The sequence below is a fragment of the Pygocentrus nattereri genome, chromosome 19, assembly GCF_015220715.1.
Source record: "Pygocentrus nattereri isolate fPygNat1 chromosome 19, fPygNat1.pri, whole genome shotgun sequence".
In the NCBI taxonomy this organism is placed as follows: domain Eukaryota; kingdom Metazoa; phylum Chordata; class Actinopteri; order Characiformes; family Serrasalmidae; genus Pygocentrus; species Pygocentrus nattereri.
Window position 1 is genome coordinate 28,089,312 of NC_051229.1, and position 15,328 is coordinate 28,104,639.

Consider the following 15,328-nt stretch of genomic DNA (forward strand, 5'->3'; position numbering starts at 1 on the left):
TCACTTAATCACTTAAAATGACAACAAATCAGGCGCAAAGCTTAAAAGAAAGATCAATTTGGCATTTATCGTGATAATTATCGATATTGACTGATAAAAACTTTTTTATTGTGATAACATTTTTGGCCATATCGCCCAGCGCTAACTGTATGCTTCACTGGCCTTTTTAAACAGCATGCAGTGGTCAGTTTCAACTTCCAGCATAATTTTCTCATAAACCTTCCTCAGTCGTGATAGAAAGCGGATAGTAAACCACTGCCGGCTCCCTGGCGGCAACGCTGGTTTTTTGCCCAGCATTTTCCGGGATGCCCACCAGTGATTAAGCAGAGTATTAGACAAAATTCCACCTATCATCGTAGGTCCACTCATAGTCCCATGTTTTCCTTCCTTCCTTCTTTAGTTATGCTTTGTAGATTAGTTTAGTAAAATCTTTTTAATCTGTCGCAGTGTCAGTTTTGAGCTGGGTGGGTGTAATAATGGCTAGAAGGAGGGGAATAATTCTTAGATTTCAAAATACAACAAGGTTTTTTTTTTCTACAACAGCGGCTTCACTGCAAAGCAGAACTTCAGAGTAAATGTGCGAGTCTGAATAACAGAGCGCCACATCCAGGAGCTTAATGCCGTGCATTTTTCCCTGCATGACTCACAATAAAGTTTCTAGCTAACTGCTCACGACAGACGTGAAAATACAGTGAAATTTCCCATTCAGAACAGGCATCGCCGTGAGCCTGATGAAGGGACAAAAACATACTTGGAATTGCTGTGTAGGTCACAGTAAGGTCAGTCATGCCTATGTAGCAGTGAGAGAAGTTCAATGAGAGGTGGTAGAAATACAGATCTGAAAAAGAAATGAGACCCCATTCAAACAGCAGCAATGGCATTAGAAATCTGAGACAAGTTCAAGTTTCAGTAACTCAAAATCCCCACTCAGTAACAACATATACACCGGCCAGGCATGACGTTCTGACCACCTCCTTATTTCTGCGCTCACTGTCCACTTTATCAGCTCCACTTACTGTATAGCTGCACTCTGTAGTTCTACAGTTACAGACTGTAGTCCATCTGTTTCTCTGATACTCTGTTACCCTGTTCTTCAGTGGTCAGGACCCCCATGGACCCTCACAGAGCAGGTACTGTTTGGGTGGTGGGTCATTCTCAGCACCGCAGTAACACTGACGGGTCCTGACCACTGAAGAACAGGGTAAAAGGGAGTTAATAAAGTAAACAGAGGAACAGATGGACTACACTCCCTCTCTCTCTCTATTATATATATATATATATATGTATACACGATATAATATTAATTAAATTAAATCATAATTAAAAATGAATGGATACAGTGAAGTACCTTATTTTCTGAGCTTATCATTTTTTTCATATTTTATAATATTTTACTCACCATCTACTTCAAACCAGATGCTCATGGATTCTGAAGAGCACAGCAGTCGCTTTTCTGCAAAACTCCACCTGATACAGCCCAGCGCCACGACTATTACAGTAACCCTGAACGCAGTTCTGCTGTACAGCAGCTCCATGGCCTGATGTTCACTGTAAGTCTAATCTTACTCACAGCAGTGTCCACAGTCACAGTCTCACTGGAAACCCTTACTGGGCTTTCCTCAGTCAAGACCACGGAGAGTCCAAACCAACGAGAGCAGTGTTCTGATTGGTCATCTGCCACGAGGGACAACAGCCACTGTCGCTTTCACTTTCCAGTCCAGCCTGCAGAGCACTGATCACTGAAACAGCCCAGTCCAGGATTACTGGTGACCAGTTTTTTCAACAGTATAAAGCCACGTTCAGTACGGCTGAGCGGCTTTTAAGCTTTTAAATAGTCGGTAGGACTTTAAGAGAAGCGAAGAGAGACGACAACAACTTATTGCAAATAAGCTCTAATTGCAGTATAGAATTTACAGTATATAATAACAAAATCTTTAAAATACTGAATGAACAAACAAACAAAACCTACATACCAAACTTAATATTGTATATACACCATAAATAATTAATATAACAAATGATTTAGAATTTGAAGCATATAGTTAGCATTATATAAGGTGTACAGTAAAGTAAAAATATATATATATATGTGTGTGTGTGTGTTTTATTCTGTATATTTATAATACTAATAATAATATTTATCATTATTATTTTATTTTTATATAGCATTTAATAACAAGACTAATGAACATATAGTAAATGATCATATTTTACTGGGTACTAGGTGCATGTCTTTCACTGAACCATAATAACAGAAATAACATGCTGTGATTTTACAGTCACCTCAAGATGACTGTGATGTAGCTTTTATTCTGCTGTACATTTACAGTAATGAGCTGAAATTAAAATACAGTAAACAACTGTAAAGAAAACAAACAAATGGATCCTGGAACAAATCAAGCTTTACCTCAAAGCCAGTTCTCTGACGTTGGACACACTCTGAGGAGACCGCTCATTGTAAAAGCCCACTATGCTCGGATACAATCAGACCTATAATGAACTCAAAAGCCTTAAGACCCAAACGGAGGACAGAATATTCTGGAGAAAGACTGACCCTCTGACCGTACGGTCACCAGGAGTCAGAAATGACTTGGCAGCACTAATAATACTTTTTCTGCTGGTTCTTCTGTTCATTCCAAGTTTTTCACGAACCTCAGAAAGACTAAATAATGTGGTACATCTTTGCTTAGGCGTTTACTTTTAGCATCCCAATTAGCTGCCATCTGTTTTTCCTGGGGTCCGGTGGACATACTGTACATTACAAAACAGTGCAGTAACAATCAATGAAACACGTCATACAAGAGTAAAAATAAAAGGCAAAGCAAAACACATTTAAAAACAAAAATAACAAATGAAAAAATAAAATCACAGCAAAAAGGTGATTAAAAATGGAAAAATCAGACTGAAAGGAAACGTCATTTTTATATCTCTGTCTATAAAGACCTTAAAAGATTCTATTCTGGTGATTATCTACATCCCTGCCCGCCATGAAACTCCACCATCGAGTTGTCCCGACTGTCAGGGTCCTATTACATCTAAAACAAGTTTTAAACATTAGGAGCTTCTTCGCACAAGTCATCTCTCTCTTCAACAGTTAAAATATCACACAACACAGTATCCCAGCTTCAAACTGCACTTCTACATAAACTGGTATATAGTATCAAGTTCAACTCCATCCTCTGGAACTGCCACTCAAACGAGTCTTTGTTCTAGCATCTTACTCACCTGCCATATCACCCCCCCATCTGACTGTCACCCCACTTACCTGCCATATCACCCCACCTATCTGACTGTCACCCCACTTACCTGCCATATCACCCCCCCTATCTGACTGTCACCCCACTTACCTGCCATATCACCCCACCTATCTGACTGTCACCCCACTTACCTGCCATATCACCCCCCCATCTGACTGTCACCCCACTTACCTGCCATATCAACCCACCTATCTGACTGTCACCCCACTTACCTGCCATATCACCCCCCCTATCTGACTGTTACCCCACTTACCTGCCATATCACCCCACCTATCTGACTGTCACCCCACTTACCTGCCATATCACCCCCCCATCTGACTGTTACCCCACTTACCTGCCATATCACCCCACCTATCTGACTGTCACCCCACTTACCTGCCATATCACCCCCCCATCTGACTGTCACCCCACTTACCTGCCATATCACCCCACCTATCTGACTGTCACCCCACTTACCTGCCATATCACCCCCCCTATCTGACTGTTACCCCACTTACCTGCCATATCACCCCACCTATCTGACTTTTAACCCACTTACCTGCCATATCACCCCCCTATCTGACTGTTACCCCACTTACCTGCCATATCACCACCCCTATCTGACTGTCACCCCACTTACCTGCCATATCACCCCCCATCTGACTGTCACCCCACTTACCTGCCATTTCACCCCCCATCTGACTGTTACCCCACTTACCTGCCATATCACCCCACCTATCTGACTGTCACCCCACTTACCTGCCATATCACCCCACCTATCTGACTGTCACCCCACTTACCTGCCATATCACCCCCCTATCTGACTGTCACCCCACTTACCTGCAATATCACCCCACCTATCTGACTGTTACCCCACTTACCTGCCATATCACCCCCTATCTGACTGTTACCCCACTTACCTGCCATATCACCCCACCTATCTGACTGTCACCCCGCTTACCTGCCATATCACCCCCCTATCTGACTGTCACCCTGCTTACCTGCCATATCACCCCACCTATCTGACTGTCACCCCACTTACCTGCCATATCACCCCCCTATCTGACTGTTACCCCACTTACCTGCCATATCACCCCACCTATCTGACTGTCACCCTGCTTACCTGCCATATCACCCCACCTATCTGACTGTCACCCCACTTACCTGCCATATCACCCCCCTATCTGACTGTCACCCCACTTACCTGCCATATCACCCCCCTATCTGACTGTTACCCCACTTACCTGCCATATCACCCCCCATCTGACTGTCACCCCACTTACCTGCCATTTCACCCCCCTATCTGACTGTTACCCCACTTACCTGCCATATCACCCCACCTATCTGACTGTCACCCCACTTACCTGCCATATCACCCCCCTATCTGACTGTCACCCCACTTACCTGCCATATCACCCCCCTATCTGACTGTCACCCCACTTACCTGCAATATCACCCCACCTATCTGACTGTTACCCCACTTACCTGCCATATCACCCCACCTATCTGACTGTCACCCCACTTACCTGCCATATCACCCCACCTATCTGACTGTCACCCCGCTTACCTGCCATATCACCCCCCTATCTGACGGTCACCCTGCTTACCTGCCATATCACCCCACCTATCTGACTGTCACCCCGCTTACCTGCCATATCACCCCCCTATCTGACTGTTACCCCACTTACCTGCCATATCACCCCACCTATCTGACTGTCACCCCACTTACCTGCCATATCACCCCCCCTATCTGACTGTCACCCCACTTACCTGCCATATCACCCCACCTATCTTACTGTCACCCCACTTACCTGCCATATCAACCCACCTATCTGACTGTCACCCCACTTACCTGCCATATCAACCCACCTATCTGACTGTCACCCCACTTACCTGCCATATCACCCCCCCTATCTGACTGTTACCCCACTTACCTGCCATATCACCCCACCTATCTGACTGTTACCCCACTTACCTGCCATATCACCCCACCTATCTGACTGTCACCCCACTTACCTGCCATATCACCCCCCCATCTGACTGTCACCCCACTTACCTGCCATATCACCCCACCTATCTGACTGTCACCCCACTTACCTGCCATATCACCCCCCCTATCTGACTGTTACCCCACTTACCTGCCATATCACCCCACCTATCTGACTTTTAACCCACTTACCTGCCATATCACCCCCCCTATCTGACTGTTACCCCACTTACCTGCCATATCACCACCCCTATCTGACTGTCACCCCACTTACCTGCCATATCACCCCCCATCTGACTGTCACCCCACTTACCTGCCATTTCACCCCCCTATCTGACTGTTACCCCACTTACCTGCCATATCACCCCACCTATCTGACTGTCACCCCACTTACCTGCCATATCACCCCACCTATCTGACTGTCACCCCACTTACCTGCCATATCACCCCCCTATCTGACTGTCACCCCACTTACCTGCAATATCACCCCACCTATCTGACTGTTACCCCACTTACCTGCCATATCACCCCCTATCTGACTGTTACCCCACTTACCTGCCATATCACCCCACCTATCTGACTGTCACCCCGCTTACCTGCCATATCACCCCCCTATCTGACTGTCACCCTGCTTACCTGCCATATCACCCCACCTATCTGACTGTCACCCCACTTACCTGCCATATCACCCCCCTATCTGACTGTTACCCCACTTACCTGCCATATCACCCCACCTATCTGACTGTCACCCTGCTTACCTGCCATATCACCCCACCTATCTGACTGTCACCCCACTTACCTGCCATATCACCCCCCTATCTGACTGTCACCCCACTTACCTGCCATATCACCCCACCTATCTGACTGTCACCCCACTTACCTGCCATATCACCCCCCCATCTGACTGTCACCCCACTTACCTGCCATATCACCCCACCTATCTGACTGTCACCCCACTTACCTGCCATATCACCCCCCCTATCTGACTGTTACCCCACTTACCTGCCATATCACCCCACCTATCTGACTTTTAACCCACTTACCTGCCATATCACCCCCCCTATCTGACTGTTACCCCACTTACCTGCCATATCACCCCACCTATCTGACTTTTAACCCACTTACCTGCCATATCACCCCCCCTATCTGACTGTCACCCCACTTACCTGCCATATCACCACCCCTATCTGACTGTCACCCCACTTACCTGCCATATCACCCCCCATCTGACTGTCACCCCACTTACCTGCCATTTCACCCCCCTATCTGACTGTTACCCCACTTACCTGCCATATCACCCCACCTATCTGACTGTCACCCCACTTACCTGCCATATCACCCCACCTATCTGACTGTCACCCCACTTACCTGCCATATCACCCCCCTATCTGACTGTCACCCCACTTACCTGCAATATCACCCCACCTATCTGACTGTTACCCCACTTACCTGCCATATCACCCCACCTATCTGACTGTTACCCCACTTACCTGCCATATCACCCCACCTATCTGACTGTCACCCCGCTTACCTGCCATATCACCCCCCTATCTGACTGTCACCCTGCTTACCTGCCATATCACCCCACCTATCTGACTGTCACCCCACTTACCTGCCATATCACCCCCCTATCTGACTGTTACCCCACTTACCTGCCATATCACCCCACCTATCTGACTGTCACCCCGCTTACCTGCCATATCACCCCACCTATCTGACTGTCACCCCACTTACCTGCCATATCACCCCCCTATCTGACTGTTACCCCACTTACCTGCCATATCACCCCCCATCTGACTGTCACCCCACTTACCTGCCATTTCACCCCCCTATCTGACTGTTACCCCACTTACCTGCCATATCACCCCACCTATCTGACTGTCACCCCACTTACCTGCCATATCACCCCCCTATCTGACTGTCACCCCACTTACCTGCCATATCACCCCCCTATCTGACTGTCACCCCACTTACCTGCAATATCACCCCACCTATCTGACTGTTACCCCACTTACCTGCCATATCACCCCCCTATCTGACTGTTACCCCACTTACCTGCCATATCACCCCACCTATCTGACTGTCACCCCACTTACCTGCCATATCACCCCACCTATCTGACTGTCACCCCGCTTACCTGCCATATCACCCCCCTATCTGACGGTCACCCTGCTTACCTGCCATATCACCCCACCTATCTGACTGTCACCCCGCTTACCTGCCATATCACCCCCCTATCTGACGGTCACCCTGCTTACCTGCCATATCACCCCACCTATCTGACTGTCACCCCACTTACCTGCCATATCACCCCCCTATCTGACTGTTACCCCACTTACCTGCCATATCACCCCACCTATCTGACTGTCACCCCACTTACCTGCCATATCACCCCACCTATCTGACTGTCACCCCACTTACCTGCCATATCACCCCACCTATCTGACTGTCACCCCACTTACCTGCCATATCACCCCCCCTATCTGACTGTTACCCCACTTACCTGCCATATCACCCCACCTATCTGACTGTCACCCCACTTACCTGCCATATCACCCCCCCTATCTGACTGTTACCCCACTTACCTGCCATATCACCCCACCTATCTGACTGTCACCCCACTTACCTGCCATATCACCCCCCCATCTGACTGTCACCCCACTTACCTGCCATATCACCCCACCTATCTGACTGTTACCCCACTTACCTGCCATATCACCCCACCTATCTGACTGTCACCCCACTTACCTGCCATATCACCCCACCTATCTGACTGTCACCCCACTTACCTGCCATATCACCCCCCTATCTGACTGTCACCCCACTTACCTGCAATATCACCCCACCTATCTGACTGTTACCCCACTTACCTGCCATATCACCCCCCTATCTGACTGTTACCCCACTTACCTGCCATATCACCCCACCTATCTGACTGTCACCCCACTTACCTGCCATATCACCCCCCTATCTGACTGTCACCCCACTTACCTGCCATATCACCCCACCTATCTGACTGTCACCCCGCTTACCTGCCATATCACCCCCCTATCTGACTGTCACCCTGCTTACCTGCCATATCACCCCCCTATCTGACTGTCACCCCACTTACCTGCCATATCACCCCCCTATCTGACTGTTACCCCATTTACCTGCCATATCACCCCACCTATCTGACTGTCACCCTGCTTACCTGCCATATCACCCCACCTATCTGACTGTCACCCCACTTACCTGCCATATCACCCCCCTATCTGACTGTTACCCCACTTACCTGCCATATCACCCCCCATCTGACTGTCACCCCACTTACCTGCCATTTCATCCCCCTATCTGACTGTTACCCCACTTACCTGCCATATCACCCCACCTATCTGACTGTCACCCCACTTACCTGCCATATCACCCCCCTATCTGACTGTCACCCCACTTACCTGCCATATCACCCCCCTATCTGACTGTCACCCCATTTACCTGCAATATCACCCCACCTATCTGACTGTTACCCCACTTACCTGCCATATCACCCCCCTATCTGACTGTTACCCCACTTACCTGCCATATCACCCCACCTATCTGACTGTCACCCCACTTACCTGCCATATCACCCCACCTATCTGACTGTCACCCCGCTTACCTGCCATATCACCCCCCTATCTGACGGTCACCCTGCTTACCTGCCATATCACCCCACCTATCTGACTGTCACCCCACTTACCTGCCATATCACCCCCCTATCTGACTGTTACCCCACTTACCTGCCATATCACCCCACCTATCTGACTGTCACCCTGCTTACCTGCCATATCACCCCCCTATCTGACTGTCACCCCACTTACCTGCCATATCACCCCACCTATCTGACTGTCACCCTGCTTACCTGCCATATCACCCCACCTATCTGACTGTCACCCCACTTACCTGCCATATCACCCCCCTATCTGACTGTTACCCCACTTACCTGCCATATCACCCCACCTATCTGACTGTCACCCTGCTTACCTGCCATATCACCCCACCTATCTGACTGTCACCCCACTTACCTGCCATATCACCCCCCTATCTGACTGTTACCCCACTTACCTGCCATATCACCCCACCTATCTGACTGTCACCCTGCTTACCTGCCATATCACCCCACCTATCTGACTGTCACCCTGCTTACCTGCCATATCACCCCACCTATCTGACTGTCACCCCACTTACCTGCCATATCACCCCCCTATCTGACTGTTACCCCACTTACCTGCCATATCACCCCACCTATCTGACTGTCACCCTGCTTACCTGCCATATCACCCCACCTATCTGACTGTCACCCCACTTACCTGCCATATCACCCCCCTATCTGACTGTTACCCCACTTACCTGCCATATCACCCCACCTATCTGACTGTCACCCTGCTTACCTGCCATATCACCCCACCTATCTGACTGTCACCCCACTTACCTGCCATATCACCCCCCTATCTGACTGTTACCCCACTTACCTGCCATATCACCCCACCTATCTGACTGTCACCCCACTTACCTGCCATATCACCCCCCTATCTGACTGTTACCCCACTTACCTGCCATATCACCCCACCTATCTGACTGTCACCCTGCTTACCTGCCATATCACCCCACCTATCTGACTGTCACCCTGCTTACCTGCCATATCACCCCACCTATCTGACTGTCACCCCACTGACACCTTTCTCTGCCACTATACGCCCTTTACCTGCTGCTGCACTCAGAACTTTAACTTTAGACTCACACTTTGCACAACGTAAGGTTTACAGGTATGACCGTGTGTGTGTGTGTCTGAGTGATGGTAGGAATGCAGGTTTTATTTCATTTTATTTTGTTATATTTTATATTTTATCTTATTCTCTACATGTGAGTGTCTGTCTGATGCTGTGCTCTGTGAGCTCCTGTAACCAAAACCAAATTCCTTCTATGTGCAGCACACCTGGCCAATAAACCTCGGTTCTGATTCTGATTTTACCCTCAGTTTTAATTCTGTTCCATTATATTATATAAACTACTGGTCAACAAATGAATAATTTTTTTGTTTTAGGCAATTAGTAACCATTTTTGTTGTATATCTTGTTGTATTACAACCCCATTTCCAAAACACTTAGGGAAAATGTAAATAATGTAAATAAAAACAAAATGCAATTATGTGCAAATCATTTAATTGTGTGTGTGTGTGTGTGTGTGTATGTGTGTGTGTGTGTGTGTGTGTGTAATGTGGCCTTGACATAGTCACCTTTACAAATTTGCTTAAATTTTAATAGTGGCCTTGGCTGAATTTTGAATATTTAATACAGAAGAACTTCATTAAAATTTACTCGTGCTTCAAGTGTCCACATACTTTTTGGGCCTCCTGTAAATAAAAGCTAAACTAGCTAAACTAAAACTCTTCACCTTCACAGAACAAAAACAAAGCGAACTATTAAAAAAACAGGACAAAAAACTCAATGACAGTAAAAACTAACTAACTAACGATAAATACAATTTCGTGGCTGTTTTACATTCCAGGTTTTTCCACAAACCTCAGAAAAACCACATCCTAGAAGAAGTCGTGTATCATGAACATGCCTTCAGCTGACTGTGGTCGTATCATCAGGTTGGTGTAGAAACCTGAACGGTCTTCCCAGCACTGGATGAAGACACAGCTCTAGATCTCTATCTGCCATTCAGATATCCATTAATGGTTACATTGACAGTGAATTCCCTTTCAAAGTCATCAACGATGTTTATTCTCAGGAGAGCCAGATATTCACCCTGGACAACAGAAACAAAGCACTACAATCAGATGTTTGCTCTGAAAAAACAACAACAGCGCAAACTTTGAATGATCTTAAAAGTATTTTAAGAACTCACTGTAAGTTCCAGTCTAGAAAACACATTCAAATGCACAGGGAATGATTCCTGAAAGCTTTCTGTAACAGAAAAGTCAAGACATGAGCATCTTACAGCTGTTTACTGTCATTGTCGTAAGAAAATAGGCTTTGAGCACGGGAGAAGCGCTATAGCAGGGCTTGGCAACATGCAGCTGCGGAGTTGCATGCGGCTCTTTTACTGCCCCCTTGTGGCTCCACAGCTGAATCAGATCAGCAGGTAATAATAAAATAATCCTCCTCTACAGTAAAATAAAGCTCTGCTGATCCTTCAACACAGTTTAACAGTAAATGGTCTTAAACGCTGGAGTTAATGTAGAACTGCTGATTCACCCTTTAACCCTGAAGATCAGCGCAGACGGCTGGTCACCATAGCAACACAGACGACAGTCTCGCCCAGCTAGTAGCTACGAAACGGCAAAGAGAGAGATTTAAGACGAACATCGATAATCTGGAGACGAATGTGTGTTTATAATCACTCCTGCTGATTTCCTGATACAGTGCGTTTAATCTGCAACAAGAAACTCAAACATTAAAAAACCACGAAGCCGAAGCCAGTTCTCATTCACCAGCTTCTCGTTCCAGTTCTACCGTTCCACTTTAAATGGTGCAGCACAGCGTTCTGGCACCTCAGACACCATTTAAGGTGGAACAGAAAAATTCGACAAGATGCTGGCAAATGAGAACTGGCTTCAGCCTCGTAAACAGTCGAACGTTAAGAGACATTTTGCAATAAACTAAAAGTTTCCTGCTGGAGATGTGAGAAAAGCGGCTATAGCTGAGCTAAAGACTGAAGCCTGTGTTTTCGTTTATATTTTAAGCCTATACTAGGACATCAGCACATACTTGGACATTTTCAGCCAAGACGGTGAGACGTTACTTCAGTAAAATAGATATAAAATGTTGTGGCTCCCAAGGAGGTTGGATTTTTGCTGAAAGAACGAAACGGCTCTTCTTAACATCTGGGCTGTGGCCGATGACGCTCAGTTCTTACCTCCTTTAATGATGTGGCACATTTTAAACCCCGAACAGGAACCCACAGGTTCGGAAAACTCCAACCACTGTTTGTTCTTGTATAGGATGGATAAGTGGTATCCAGCACGTTTAATGGTAAACACTGAAAGTGAAGATGCAAAAAGGGAAAAGTTAAACAGTGTTTGGATGCACGTTTTTCAGCATTTAGTGTGCCCACACTTTGCCTTCATTCCAGCTTCCGTTGTTTTCAGGAATCTCACTTTCAGCTCCTCAACGGATCTGCAGACATGCCTCAGTCTTAGGAGTTGGTTGAAGTAATCAAACCTATTCAGTGGTGCTGGGGTCTGGGCTCTGGGGTGGTCAGTCCATTGTCCAGCTTCTTTGTTTGATGTGTCCGTCTCCTTTTCTCAGTGAGGTTCTTCTTGATCAGCTACACGTCCTTTCAGACCCACAGCGCTGGGTAGTCTTCTCACAGTGGAAGGATGGACAGAAACACCTGTGGATGTTTTCAGATCTGAAGCAGCTTGATCTTCTCCTCTCTCTCAGAGATGAAAGCTTAAGTGCTTGGCGAATGCCAGAACAACATTACCTGCCTGACTGCACTCTGCCAGCTGTAAAGTTTGGTGGAGGAGGGATGATGGTATGGGGCTGTTTTTAGGGGTTGGTCTAGAACCCTTAGTTCCAGTGAAGGAGATCTTAATGCTTTAGCACCAAGACATTTTGGACAATTCCAAAACTTCCAACTTTGTGGAACAGTTTGGTGAAAAACCTTTTCTGTTCCAGCATGACTGACTGAGCCCCAGTGACCAAAGCTCCATAAAGGCCAGACTGGGTGAGTTTGGTGTGGAAGAATGTGACTGACCCTCACAAAGGCTTGACCTCAACCCCAGCAAACACCTTTGGGATGAGCTAGAATGGAGATTGTGAGCCAGGCCCTCTCGTCCAACATCAACGTCTGACCTCACGAATGCTCTTCTGGATGAATGGACAATGGACAGAAGCTTCCCAGAAGAGTGGAAGCTGTTAGAGCTATAAAGGGGGACCAACTCCATATTAATGCCTATGGATTTAGAATGTGAGCTCCTGTAGGTGTCCTAATACTTTTTTTTCCCATATAGTGTATTATCTATCCACCTGGATTCCAGAGAGAAAAACAATTCCTAATTGGCCCGTTTTCCACTCAGCATTTGAAGAATTTAACCCTTTTGATTCCATCCCAAACTTAACAATGAAACAAGAGTAGTGCTCTAATACAAGTTTAAACACAAGCATGATTTTATTGACTAATAATTACAAACACTTCCCCAGAAACCATGCAACCCTCGCTGAAGGTCTAGAAGACTCTGAGGGTTCAGAAATAGCTCCTGAATAATTAGTCATTTGTACTTAATGGCCACTTTGACTGGAAATTAAATAAATGAATGGTGGTTTTTGGCCAGAGCAAAATAATACTTACTGGAGTAATAAAATACAAGGAGAAGGAGAAATCAAACACCATAAAAGTGGGATCAAAGGTAAAAGAAAAGACATTTAGTATCTTAAAACAATTATAGACAAAGAAGTAAAGCAAAAACAAAATGAACAACTGAACCAAGCAAAGTTACAAACATGCAGCATTAAGAATAACGGCGGGATAGAAAATGACATCTTACTCGGAATCACAGAGTACTGCACGTTTGTTTGCCTCATCCCGAAGTAACAGGGCGAGACACTCGCTGTGAAGTGATATATTGGTCCTGAGAGACAAATACAGACAGTCAGGTCCATAAATATTTAGATATTGGCAAAGTTCTTGTCATTTTGTCTACCACAGTATAATAGAGTTCCAGTTAAAGGGAACTTCCACCAATTTTCCAACATTTCTGACTATTCCAGTCCGTGTATCATTCAGAGCAGTTTGATGTGAAGTGGTTTACTGCAGTTATTTATACTTATAGTTTTACTATAAAGCCATTTTATTTACTATGAAACCCACTAGTGAACCCACACGTGTCTAGTTTCATCAGGTATTTTATATATATATTTAAAATATATATTATACATTACTGTGCGAAAGTCTGAGGCACCCAAGACACATTTTCAAAATCTATTTATTAGTGTAGTTTGTGTTTATTTGCTGAGAAACGTTTTAATATTTGAATAAACAACATTTACAGAATATTAACTAATAATAATTTTATATATATATATATATATATATATATATATATATATAATAAACAGTGATTCTCTGGATGTCAGTGTGTTTGTTTACCCATCTCCAAGCCTCTCCTCGAGGAAGTCCAGCATTATATGTAGTTAAAAAGCAGCTCCTGGTTTGACCAATCAGTGCTCAGTAAATTGAGCTCATGATGTCATTGATGATATTAACGAGTCTCTGTGGCGGCTGTGAAGGTGTCGAGGAAAAATATGGACCCAAGAAATTCTTGTTACTTTTTATTCTTTATACTTTTTTCTGTTTATTTGAATTGTGAATACGACTTTATTCTAATGTATATTGTGATAAACTCACCGCTGAGGGAAACTGTTTAAAATGTGCTTAAATGCCTAAAACTTTCATACAGTAGTGTGTGTGTGTGTTTGTGTGTGTAAACCATTTCATGCAATAATTTTCTGTGAGGGAGCTTTAACTCTGACTCGGAAAGTTTCTCTAGAACAAAACGTTTCACAGCAAACCACTCTGAACGACTCTGTTTACATCACAACCATTTAAGTGTGTCATTTCTTTTCAGTGGAGTTCCCCTTTAAATAATGAAGATGCACATAGTTCTTGGGAGAAACAGACGACTCGAGGCTTTGGTCCATAACGCAGCTTTATTTTTAAATTTGCTGAAAACTGCACCAAACATGAAGACAAGAAACACGACCGCTACTAAGACAGGCTGGCAGACCTTGCGGTGGGTCGGTTTTCTGCTTTTTGTCCCTGAAATCCAATCCAAAGGTATTACATGTGTTTAGGTCATTCTACAGAAACGTCCACTTTCCTGCCTCTCCATAGGAGTCACTGGTGTTACCGAACGTCATCGGTGTTACACATAATAAAGGAAACACCACAGACGTTTTTAATAAAATTAGTGTTAAAAAAAAAAAAGTAATTTTACTAAATGGCTGCTACAGAGCATCAAACCAGGTCATCAATCATGGAACATCCACTAAAATGTGGAATTTAATCCATTTGTATTTAAATTTTTAACAGAATAAATGAGAAAATCTCTGATCACTGAAAGACACAGGGGACTCAC